Source organism: Humulus lupulus, chromosome 8, assembly GCF_963169125.1.
Source record: "Humulus lupulus chromosome 8, drHumLupu1.1, whole genome shotgun sequence".
NCBI classification, from domain to species: Eukaryota; Viridiplantae; Streptophyta; class Magnoliopsida; order Rosales; family Cannabaceae; genus Humulus; species Humulus lupulus.
The window spans coordinates 65,198,559-65,209,318 of NC_084800.1; the positions used below are offsets into that span (position 1 = coordinate 65,198,559).

Below are 10,760 nucleotides of genomic sequence, written 5' to 3' on the forward strand. Positions count from 1 at the left end.
CGATCGGGAGACGAAAATGGAACTTAGAGGGAGAGAGAACTTACTGAACGTTCTTTTTATTTCTTAACAGGTTACTTCAAGCTTAAGTAGCCTTAAACATATCCTAACGCTCAGAGTCCCAAAAACGTCCTCGGGACAAAATAGACAAAACCTCTAGAATTTCCCCCTGATCTTATTAAATCCCAATTTATCATCAAATACTTATTCCCATTACCCAATAACCTGGCAATGCTCTAAATACCCATTAACTCACTCCGAGTAAAAAATAAATCACGTTGTGACTTTCCCACTAGCTTACCTCCTAGGATCCTCTCATGCTGAGTAACCCTAGCATAACCAAATAATAATAAAGCACCATACATGGCCAAAATATGAAAATCACCCAATTAATCAGAAAATGGTTCACATGCATATTTAATACACCTAAACATGCATATAATCATTTAATAGCATAATAAATCAATTATGGCCCTCCTGGCCTCCTAATCAAGGTCCTAAACCTTATTAGGAAATTTGGGGCATTACAATCAGGCTGAAAACTTTTGTTTTTAGAACTCATTGTTGTAGATGGCTGGAGACATAATATACATATATGGAAACTATACTTTTCTGAGAGGAATTAAATAATGGTTCTCTTAAGGGTTGACTTTTGGAACTGAAAGATTATTGAGCTCAAATACGTAAATCAGTTTATGAATTAACTTTCGCTAGTAAAGTTAATGGTACTTAAGGAAACAAGATATAATTAAAGAGGTTAAATGGTAATTAATTCCTACTTTAATTATGAACCATTAATAGATGATTGAATTGTATATAGTGATTAAATCGATGAACACTTTTTATACTTAAAAGTACTCAATAAATAAATGTCTATAATTACAAGAATGCAATATCATATTTTTAGTGGAATAATATTGAGATTAGAAAATTAAGGTTGTTATATTAAAGAGTTTTAATTAATAATCTAAATTTATTGGAGCTTGAAATTATAGGATCATAGGTCCCCGAGATGGCTCTATCAACATTATTCAAGGTAAGAGTTGAAATTGGAAAAAATCAGGGAAATGACATATTTGGAAAAAAATTTGTTCTTCAAGCTCAAATATGTAATTGAGACAAATTATTTAATTAATATAGTAATTTTCAAAACTGGTATTTTAATTGAAAAAAAAAAAGAATTTTTCAAAATTATATTATTAAATTAATTGGCAATTTTGAAAATGACATTTAAATAATTAAGATTATTAATTTTGAATTAATTAGTTTTATTTATTTAAATAATATGAAAAGATATTTCTGATAATTCAAATTGAATTTGAAATTGAAATTATATTTATTTTTTAGTTAATCTGATCTGATAAGTTATTAGGTTTATGAAATTCCATTTTTTATGATTACCAACTTAATTATTCAAATTAAATAATTAATTGTTAAACTGTTACAGAAATTTTTAAACAGATACAAAGACTGTTTGAACAGAAACCAGATATGTTTAAACAGTTTGTGACCATAAGATAAAAACGAACATAAAGTAAAGAACACACGAATTTTTACGTGGTATCAGCAATCTTCCACGAGGCCACGCCCAGAGAATGAAAGTTATTAGAAGAATATCTAAACGATTACAAAATCAAATTGACTTATACAAATAAAGACTCCCTCTTGAATTTGTCGCAATTGTTGTAATCTAAACTCCTAATCAAATTTCTGAAGTGCTAAGATCTTGAACTCCCTTCAAATCATAACAATTGCACTCTTCCTCCCGAAAAGTGACTCACGAACAAGACTTCTCCCGAAGCTTGATGACCAATGTCCAAGTGTGTTCAACCTGCACAGTTAACACAAAGAAAACAATACAGAAGTATACTGTAATAAACCACTAAGAACTTGCTGGACTCAAGTTCTTCACATAATAAAAAGTCTCTCTAAAACTTGAAAAATATTTGGAAAATAATACATGAAGAAAGATGATCAAAAACCAGCGGCCTAAGGATGATTATATACTTTTTAGAATCCCTTTAGGTTGTGGAAAACAAATCAGAAATCAAACAGCCAATAAATGGAAAATCTTCCAAAACAGGAAAGTCAGAATCTGTTCAAACAGACTGGCAATCCGTTCAAACAGATTCATTGAACCTGGGCAGTTTTTCAACCCAGTTTCCTTAAATAAATAAGGAAACAATATATACATTATCACTGCAAACTATACACGATTTCTAGGCAACCAAATCAGATCAACAAATAAAAATAAATACTAATAATTTCCATATAAACTAATTTCAAGAAAAGATATTCTTTTATAGGAAATTATATATTTATTTTATAATCATATATAGAATAATCTGATTATAGAAAACATATCACAACAAAACATGAAACTACCCATTTTCGAAATTTACCACAAAATATTACAAAACAGGAAACTACCAATTTCGAAAATACTTTTTTAATTAATTTTGTCATTATTGTCAAATAAGCCAATAAAGGATTTTATAGTTTAGATATTTTTGAATAAATAATAATTAAAAGAAAGTGATTTAATAATTAAATGAGGGATGTGTTACACGCCAACTACAGTGCAATGGATCTTGATACTTTTTTTTATTTATTTAACAATTGGTTTATAATTTGAATTTTGAATCTAATTAATTCTTTTATAAATCTATCATATAGAAGTTGTTTTAGAATACGCTTAAAAGAGAGAATAGTCTAGAGAGAAAATTGTAAGCTTTTCACTATGAGAAAAATATAATGCAATATTTTTCCTATCCCTGAAAACTATGTCAGACCTAATATTTCAAGATCTCATGAGTTGAGTACATCTTGTGAATTAAAAATTTTCCCACCATTACTCTACGTGCCCACACACGTCTTGAGGTACAGAGATACATCTTGGAAGATCTTGGTATGAGTATTCAAAAGGCTTTGGATTTGATGTTCGTTGGAGTTACTAAAAGATAGCAATAATTCTTGATTTTTCTAGAACTGGTAAATCCTTATCTTTTTCTTTCTCTTTGATTAATGTTTTACATATTAATTGATATGTTATTTAAAGATTGTTTAAATATTTTTTTTTAAAACTCTGGGCCCACCACCCTGTGCTTTCCGCTGCGCACATGGTAAACTAGTTATCTTTTATTAACTCCAACGAACATCCAATTAGTTGTACATCCAATCAGTTCATTAAAATCGGGTTTAAAAGTCTATTTGAACTATTTTACAAGACACAGGGTCCAAAAGTTATTTGTCAAAACAATGTCCAAACAGAAAATTAGACAAAATACAAGGTCCAAAAAAGTATAAACTCAATTTATAATAAGATAACAAAAGTGGACCAATATTAATTCCTGTAATAACCAATGTTATTATTTTCTTATAAGCTCTTTAAATATGATGTTAGGTTAGATTTAAGTTATGATTTTATGACTTAGAAATAATTATAGTTTGGGTAATTATAATTATTTTAGCATATGATTAAATTAGTGTATAGTTTTATTAAGTATTAAATGCACATGTTATTTGATGGATTAAGAAGTGAACATGTGGCAAACTAAGTCCAAGTATTAGAATTAAAATGAAAACCAAAATAGCTTAGTCTTAGGTTTGGCACAAAAATAGGAAGGATTTGACTCTTTTTAAATTTTAAAGATAGGCAAGATTAGATCTATTTGAATTAAGTGACTATGTGTAAAGAATAGTTAGATAAATGGGGATTTAAATTTTTTAATTTAAGTAGTCAAATAACTAAGTAGAGATAGTAGTGTGATGGTTGAACTAAGAGTTAGATAAGTAGGTGAAGTTTTCGTAACTTTAGGGTGATGTAACTTCAGACCTAGTTTTGACTCAGTTATATTATTATTTTAGAAAAATAGTATTTCCCCAAAGTTGTAGATAATTGAAGTAGCTTTCCAACGGTATAAAAGTGGCCTAAATATGACTTCTACAACTCCAGTTAAGTTAATTTTACTACAGGAGGGTCCAGAGTTACGAGATATAGGATAATAGTTTGGACTTTGACTAAAGTTTGAACCAAATGGAGACTATGTGGCATACTTGGAGATGATGTAGCAACAAGAAGGAAGTAAGACTAAGTTTTCCAAAACCATATAGTGGAGGGAAGGTTTGATTTTTGAAATTTAATTTGAATAGTGTGGAGATAATCAAAGAAGAGAGTTGGGGTTTGAAGCCTATAAATAGAAACTTACCCTCACTATTTTTCTCACACTCAAAAGCTCTCAAGAACCTCTCATAATTTTGAAATCCATATTCCCAAAAACTCTCTCCATTTTTCCATAAACACTCTTGATAACTCCATTTTAATGTGTTTTTGTGGTAATCTTGAGTTTTTTTGTTTGTTTGTGGAAGATTACGCTTGTGTTTGTCTTGGTTGTAGGTCAGTGCTATGAATCATGAACTAAATGCGAAAAAAAAAAAAGAAATGATGGAAAAATTGAGCGTTTGATGGTTGTTTGGCATTAAGGAGGAGTTACAAGAAATTTTTGATGAAGTTGATGAAGGATGGATTTCAAATGGTCAAATTCTGAAGAAAAAAAATAGAATTAGAGTCGCGACATGGGCTTAAGGGCCGCGACTCTAGCAAATTCAGAGGCTGCATAACCTACTGAGAGGAATTAGGGCCGCGACTTGGTAAAGAGAGTCATGGGGCTAGAAGAAACAGAGGCAATTCCAGGAGGCGCATGGAGACACGAGTTGCGACCTAGGTGAAGAGGGCTGCGGCACCGAAAGGTCCTGACGAATGCTGAAGTGCCTTAAAAAAGACACGGGTCGCGACCTAAGAAAGGCCAAGTTGTGACCCGCCTTTGAAAACATAGAGGAATTCACTTTTTTTAAATATAAATTCAGACTTTAGGATTTAAAAAGAAGATTAGGTCAAATTTTTTATTATGAATTTTGAGAGCAATTATGATTCTGAGACATTATTTTCTGCAATTTCATATTTTTATTTTTTTCTTAAAGCTTTTGAATTGTACGATTATGGATAATTACTTTATGATTTTAGTCATGTCTGATATGAACTAAATCCTCTATCTAGGGGTTAATGTAGTCACTTGAATTTCGATTTAATTTTATTATGATGTTCTATTGATTCTTCTTCTTTATTCTAATCTATATGATGTTTGCCTAATGCTAGTAAATACTTTGTCAATATTTACTTGATTAATGATTTTGATTCAAAAACTCGAAAGATGCGAATTGAATATGTTATCGTTATATAGATATATGTTACATATTGGACGAGAGTACCTGTATGATTTGTGTAGCAATTAGGTTACCATTCTTAATGCATGCTATATGTTTAAGTTTATCACAAAGATGTAGAAAACTTGCATATATGTTGAAATCTTATTTCTTGAAAAAGAATAGGAATTGATTTTTGTTAACCTACTATTAGAATAGGAAGAAAAGATTTAGAACTGATTAGTAAAATTAATAGAATGAAAAGTTGATGAAATTAATTCCCTAGGCTTTTTGTTATTGATTTTTATCCTTTGATTCATTGTTCTGTTTACAGTTATTTAAATTGTGTTCATAGCTTAGAATTATTCATCTTAATTTTAATCACCAAATAGAAATTGAAAAGCAATTATTGGTAATTGGTTAATAGTCTCTATGGGACGATCTCCGTTCATACGAAATTTATTACTTGACACGACCACGTATACTTGTGTGCATATTTTACCGATCAAGTTTTTGGCGCCGTTGTCGGGGACTAATATCAAATATCAAAATTAATTATTTTTTGTTCTACTTTGGTTTTTACTTTTAGTACTCATTCGGATTGTGACTGTATTGTGTTTCAAGAATTATTGGTATATGCGACGAAGTAGACAAAAGAAACTCATACCGATATATCTTGAAATTGAAAGAACGTGCAGACAAAACCAAAAGATAAAGAAAATATTGGATTTTGCCATGGCTGAGAATCAAGGAAATGCAGCAGCAACTAATGCTGCTAATGTTAATAATATCCCAAATATTGCAGAGGTCTCAGTGGAACGAGGACCAAGGATACTTAGAGACTATGTACTTTCTACTGTCACAGGAGTGCATTCATGCATAAAACACCCCACTATTGCTACAAATAATTTTAAGATTAAGCCATCAATATTACAAATGGTGCAGTCTACTATTCAGTTTGGGGGGTTGCCCACGGAAGATCCTAATTTGCGATTAGACTTAGATTATTCCAATTCTCTCAATGAGATCGGGCGAAGAGTTGGCTAATTTCATTGCAAACTAATTCTATCACAACGTGGGAGGAGTTAACCCAGAAGTTCTTAGCAAAGTTTTTCCCTCTAGAAAAAGTTGCAAAGTTGAGAGGGGAAATTAATAATTTCTACCAGACAAAAGGGGAATCGTTGTATGATGCATGGGAAATATTTAAAGAGTTGTTAAGGAAGTGCCCACATCATGGTATAGAGAAGTGGATGCTAGTCCATAACTTTTATAATGGGTTGAATGGTACTATTCGTACCATAATAGATGTTGCAGCAGGAAGTGCGTTCATGAGCAAGAGTGCTAATGAGGCGTATGAATTGCTAGAGGAAATGGAAATGAATAACTACTAGTGGCCAACTAAAAGAGGACAAACAAAAAAGGTGGCTGGTATGATTGAATTGGATGTTATTTCCATGCTTACAGCGCAAGTGGTAGCTCTAACGAAGAAGTTACAACAGAGCAACCTGTCAGCTCAAACTGTAACGCCCTGGCTACCCCAGAACAGTTACGGTGAACGGTGGACCGGAAATTTGACTCACTACCTAAGTCCTTTGGTCAAAAACATGCTCTAAATGTAATTAACAGGTTAAGGCATAAAACCAATAAAAAGGAAATGGAGATTTTTATTACAAACTGCTCTGCAGAGCTAAACAAAACGTTTACAAGCTGTTCTCAGTACAAAAAGTCACTACTGTTGTAAAGTTACAAACCCGCCGACCTAAGCGGCAAAAATATGGTAAACCCCCTAGTTCCTCTGAGAACACCTTGACCGTGGTGGTCAAGCGGCTGCATATGTACACACCACCACATCAGCTCTCCACTCAAGGCTAGGTGAGCTTTTCTTTCCCTTTACCTGCATCACATAGCACCCATGAGCCAAGGCCCAGCAAGAAAACATAACACTTTATATAAACATTATCAAATGATTATCATTATAATCACACTGAGCATAAAGCTTTCAAACAAATGAGTGAACACCACATGAGGTCCTGATAAACCACACTGAGTGACTGACAAGCGAGTCACTAATTCATATGGAAGAGTGGCTGATGGGTAAGCCACTAGCCTTCAACGGGTTCTGGTAAACCGCACTGAGTGACTGCCATGCATGTCACTAATTCAAGTGGGAGAGTGGCTGCTGAGTAAGCCACTAGCCTCCAAGCGCTTATTTCATTCATCGACCCTTGGGGTCGGTCTGGCATTAATGCTCTTTGAGTCATTCAATGCTAATAATCGATTAGATCCAATCTTACTGGCCTGCGTGACACACGCCAAGACCGTCCTGACTAATAAGTCAGTTCATCGTGATCAATGCCCAATACCACTGCCGACCCTGACTAATAAGTCACAGCTTCACAGTGATACTAGCACCCTTGCCAAACCTGACTAATAAGTCAGTGCCATGCACACATGAGCAACATATGCTAAGCATTCTATGTTCAATCCATGTCCATATTCTCACATTCAACATGCCTCAGGAATATCCATGCATGTTACACTTGGGGTGCAGTTTTCTTACCTCTGGTTCGAGCAAGAACGAACAAAAGAACAACCCTGAGAACGATCGACTTTTTGATCCTTTAGCGGTTACCTAATCACAACCAATTATAACCTCCATTAATGAGAATCCACAATAATAGGGTCTTAACCTAAGCACCACCCTCGGGACCTCGAGACATGCCCACACGGTGAGTAGAATCGATCCCGGGCCTTAAGGATTGAAACCCCAAGTCAAAAACCCTTAAAAACACTCAAAACGGGGTTTGGAAGGAACAGGGTAGCGCTACAACGCTCAACCCCTAGCGCTACGGCGCTAAACTCAGAACCACCCAAGTGCCAGAAACCCTCCTGAGGAGCGCTATAGCGCCCTAGGGTGGGCGATGTAGCGCTACCTCCAGCCCATAACACCCCTGAACCGACCTTCTTCATCTCCTTCGATTCTAACTCGATTCCCAAGCTTCCAAAGCCTATTCTTGATGCCAAATGAACCCAAAAACCATCCCAACACATCCCAAACATCACAAGCATGGGAACCCTAGCCAAAACTCCCAAAAAAACCATGAATTCACCCTAAACATTTCAGCTGCAAAACAAAACCAAAACAGAGCAAACCAGAGAAACTATGGTTAGAAACTTACCCAAAGCTCGGCTTATGATGGCCTTCACTAGTGGAACACACTCCCAAACTCCCAAGGCTTGCTTCCCAAGCTAGAATCCTCAAAGTTGGCTCAAAAACCACAAAGAACAGTGAGAGAAAGGAGGTACGGGAGAACTCTAAAACATACTCTGTTTTTTTTCCATCACCTTTTTCAGCTAAATAAGGTTATATCTATCCTAGGGGTGAAATGACCATTTTACCCCTAGGTCAATTAATGGTTTCTAAAGACTCCCAAGGGTATTTTTGGTACTTTCCTCCTAACTCGTTAATCATAATTAACGCTCTCCAATTCCCGTTATTCTCAATAATCTCAAACACCAATAATTCACATCCTGTTACCCTTTATCTCCCGGTAACGCTCTTACCATCAAAATCACCCCGAGACTCAAACCAAGTCCCGACACTTAAACCTGTTGTGACTAAGCCGCTAATTAATAATCTACGATCGTCTCATGTCGAACAGCTCGAGCAAACCCACATCATAATGTGGTCTCAAATTATATCACCGACATGCAAACAAATAATCAATTTACCCTCAACGGGCCAAATTACCATCACACCCCTGTATAAAGAAGTATGGACTCACATGCATGCATTTCACATCATATCATAATATAATCAACATATACATGCATTTAATCAATTAATAATACAATTAAGCAAGTATGGCCCTCCCGGCCTACTGTTCACACCGTTAAATGCATCGGAGAATTTGGGGCTTTACACAAACCATGCAAGTATAGAGTTTATGCGGGGCATATGGGAGTGCTCATCCATTAAATCAGTGCCCTGCCATGGATATGAATAATATACCTATGGAATAAGTCCAAGCTGTAGTAAATTTTCAAAGACCCACCAATAACCCATTTTCGATGCCATATAACCAAGGGTGGAGGAATCACCCTAATTTCTCATGGACAATAATCAAGTTGCACAACAACCTTTCCCTCAAAATCAGCAACAATATTCACCTCCACAATCACAACCACATCATCCAACACATATGAAACAACCTGATGCACAATCCAATGTACTGAACCAGTTCATGACCGAAACCAGGGCATTTATCAAGAGTTTGGAGACTCAAATAGGGCAGTTGGCTACTTTGATGACAAACCGTGTTCAAAGGAACTTACCAAGAACTACTGAGGTAAACCCAAAAGAGCAGTGCAATGCAATATCCTTGAAGAGTGGCAAGGATTTAAAAGAGCCAAAAGTGGTTGATAAGGAAAATGAAGTGAGTGGGTCAAATGTTACTGAGAACTTAGAGAAGCAGTCAAAAATAAGCATAGATCACCATATAAAGACCCCATATCCTTAGAGGCTTCAAAAGAATAAGCTTGACAAGTAGTTTTCTAAATTTTTGGATATCTTTCGAAAGCTACACATCAATATCTCATTTGCTGAGGCACTTGAACAAATGCTACGTTATGTGAAGTTTAAAAAAGAAATCTTGTCAAAGAAAAGGAAACTGGGGGATTATGAGACAGTGGCACTTACTGAGGAGTGCAGTTCGATAATTCAAAAGAAACTACCTCCCAAGCATAAAGATCCTGGTAGTTTCAATATCACATGCTCTATAGGGGGATCAGTGGTGACAAAGGCTTTATGTGATTTAGGGGCCAATCTAAATCTAATGCCTCTATCAATCTTTCGCAAGTTGAAATTGGGAGAAGCTCGGCCTACTACCGTGTCTTTGCAAATGGCAGATTGCTCAGTCAAACATCCTCGTGGAGTGATTGAGGATGTATTGGTGAAAGTGGTCAAATTCATCTTGCATGCGAACTTTATTATTCTTCATATGGAGGAAGATGAAAATGTTCCAATAATTCTTGGAAGGCTGTTGATCCCAAAAGAGGGTGTTTTAATAATTAAACTCGCAAGTGCACGAATCGTTTCGGAATATAATGTTCATGTAAGTACGAGGTCGAACCCATGGGAGTTGACTAACATCAAAAGAAACTATTTCAAACAAAGCAAGAATATTCTAACCTAGTTCCAAATATTTGATGAGATTTTGTTTTAGAAAAATAAAAAACAAGTAATAAAAAGATTTAAGATTAAATAGAAAAATGGTTTTCAAATGAGATATGTAAAATAAGATTATTAAGATATTAGAATCCACAAAATGTAAGTTCAATAGTATTTATAAGTATATTGATTCCCAAGTTTAGATATAGTTGAAATAAATCACACAATATTTTTTCAAAATACATTTTCTATTCAAGCACAAGTTACTTTAAAAAAGGTAGGATTTTTCTTCACTTATATAATATATAATTTCTAAGCATTAGTTGTGTTACAACCTAATGAAACTACAAAAAATCAAAGAGATTATGTTTAGGCAATATATGATACTTAT

The 10,760-nt window shown here is 34.4% G+C and overlaps 1 non-coding gene across 1 annotated transcript; it reads right to left on the bottom strand.

Moving 5' to 3' along the window:
- Positions 1–6,332: 6,332 nt before the first annotated feature.
- On the bottom strand, positions 6,333–6,439 carry LOC133799053 (small nucleolar RNA R71). The gene has a single exon (XR_009876261.1). It is a non-coding gene; the product is annotated as a small nucleolar RNA R71 (small nucleolar RNA).
- Between the last annotated feature and the right edge of the window lie 4,321 nt (positions 6,440–10,760).